Source organism: Nicotiana attenuata, chromosome 4 (genome assembly GCF_001879085.1).
Source record: "Nicotiana attenuata strain UT chromosome 4, NIATTr2, whole genome shotgun sequence".
In the NCBI taxonomy this organism is placed as follows: Eukaryota; Viridiplantae; Streptophyta; class Magnoliopsida; order Solanales; family Solanaceae; genus Nicotiana; species Nicotiana attenuata.
Window position 1 is genome coordinate 7,749,640 of NC_031992.1, and position 2,654 is coordinate 7,752,293.

The following is a 2,654-nucleotide window of genomic DNA, read 5'->3' on the forward strand; positions in this document are numbered from 1 at the left end:
AGATAATCAATATAAGAAAAGGGAAAAAAGCAAAAAAAATATAATTATTTTTTGAGTTTAAGTTTTATACATTGCATGTGTCTAAAATTTTTACATTATGTAAAATTCATTTAAAATAAGAAGTAAATCTTCATCACAAGTCCAATATAATAACCTGAAAATTAAAAGCATACTAAAACCGATGAAATTGATCACCTAATAATATAAAATATTTGCACTATCAATAAATATAGCTTAAATCCTTATTTTATATACTATAAAACCCTTTCGCCTATAACTATAAGTCTATCATTCCCTACGTCCTTTTTCTTTTTCTTTTTACCTCCTGTCTCATTATAAATATTGAAATGCAGTATACTAAAGTGAGAAATTATTGTTCGTACATATTTTTTTTCCCTTTCAAGGAAAATTAGGTGTTGTTGCTTTGATATAGTCAATTCTAGGTTTGGTATGTGAGGTTCACTTGTTAAATCGACTAAGATCTTTAAATACACTATATATAAAAAATAAAATAAAAAGATTAAGGCAAAAAGACGTAAATTTAATATTCAAGGAGCTATAATATGTTTTGACCTTTTCAAACGGATTTCGAATAGTTGAATATCTCTAGCTTACCAACCACATATAGTCAACTCTTAATCGACTTTACTGCACGTGGTACCAGCCTCTTCATCTTAGAGAAATTAACACAGAAATGTTATTTTCGCTACTGTTTTTTTGCTAAATAAAACTAGTATACGTACCCGCGCGATGCGTGAATCGTTTAAAAGGGGAAAAAATGATATAGTAAATCTATATTGCAGACTAAATTTAGTAATCACATTGAAAAGAATTAAACTAAAAAATAAATATTTGAATTTCATCGGTTTGTATATATGCCAGGGACCAACAATTTTATGCAGTCACGCAAAAGTGAAGGATAAAGCTTGTCTCAAATTCAAAATAAAACCAATATAGATAATCAAGAAAAGAGCAGTAGTACATTTCCCTTTGGAGTGGTTGAAATTTCTTTCCTTCACAAAATAAGGACAATAAAAGCTTCTGGTCAACTTATTCAAAACCCTTTCCATCATTCGAAGCATAATCAATCACCGCTTCTACTCTTGCTGAAAAAATTTATATTCTCATTGAATTTTGTACAAAATGATGCGCCTTGCACAAGGTGTCATACTTGTGCAGCTCCCAGGGGGAATTACTGTCTTTTTGTTCAATGTTTCAACTACTTTCCCTGCGAATCCCATTCCATCTTTTCCTATTTCCATTGTAACATCTTTAAATTTAGCATCTTTTTCCCCAACATAGCTTGTTGCACTCTTGCTCTGTTCTGGAATGCTCTATTTTGCAATTTAAGCTGTCACGTCAGGGGAAGAAGTTTTTTGTTTCATCGGTTGTACTGATCTTCTCCTTAATCTTTCATGTTTTCGAGCAACAAAGAACATAAGGGAAAAATATAATATTTGCTCTGTCCAAAGGAAAAATAATTATTTGAAGTTTGAAATAAAATATAACTCTTATATAAAATTGATAACAAATCTGCCTGAAGGAATGGTGGTATCCTGTACCAGTATCACAATTGTCCTCAAACACAAGCCTGAATTTAGTTTTTATTGCTTGCTTCAGTTTGTCAATCCAGCTCGCACCAAATCACCACTAAGAATCTATGTCTTCCACTTCCCATTAAACATCTCATCATGAACTTATAATAAGCAAAAGTGATGAAAATGATTACCACTAAGAATCTATGTATTACACATTACCATAGTTTTTTATATGTGAAAAAATTATAGAAAATAATCACCACTAAGAATCTATGTCTTTCACTTCCCATTAAGCATCTCATCATGAACTTATAATAAGCAAAAGTGATGAAGATTGCACATTACAGTAGTTTTTATAATGTAGCAAAAGAGGTGTTTGATAATAATTAGGTACTTAAAAGTTAAAATTTAATACCTTCAAAGCCAATTAAAAGCGTTGTAATACTTTTGCGAGAACAATTTGAGTTCGCAAAAAATTGCCAATTGCCAATCAATGGTCTAAATTAAACTGTACATTGCATTGTAAAAGCTTAAACCTATTCAAAAATTTGACAGACCATGGCAGTTAAACTTATTTTACTTACCAGTCAATGCTACATTTACAACTTGACAAAAATAAAAAATAAAAATTGGCAAACAGTATACCTTTAATATGAGAATGATACTGGTATTTCCTCCGTTCCAAAGAAGAGGCCGATTAGCCAGCATTCGAGGGCCATGAGGTAGTTTACTTCTCATTGTGATAGAAAGATATTTCTGCATAAAATATATGTAACTAAGAAATATCGCTTATTGATTAAACTATAAATTACCAATGTTCCTTTTAAGATATCTCATAAGTCGATGAGTACGCGAAATATATATGAAAAGCATGTTACGGAAATACCATGACTCCACTATGTCCAGTCAAACCATATTAGAGATGCCAGAGTTCATAGTTTCCTATTTGCCATGTGATGTCATGCCAGCCATCATACTCCCTCGGCTAAAAACAATGAGGATCTATGTGCAAATAGGGAATGTATTTACCTGACCATGGTAAGTCAAGGGATTAAAATCAATATTCCGGGTATGGGGTAAGTATTCATTGACCAAATCATACGTGCTTAGATCAAA

At 31.3% G+C, this 2,654-nt stretch overlaps 1 long non-coding RNA gene across 1 annotated transcript; it reads right to left on the bottom strand.

Annotated features, from left to right (window-relative positions):
* On the bottom strand, positions 932–2,646 carry LOC109225125. The gene is made up of 2 exons (XR_002067856.1): positions 2,425–2,646; positions 932–2,294 (listed from the first exon to the last, which is right to left on the bottom strand). It is a non-coding gene; the product is annotated as an uncharacterized LOC109225125 (long non-coding RNA).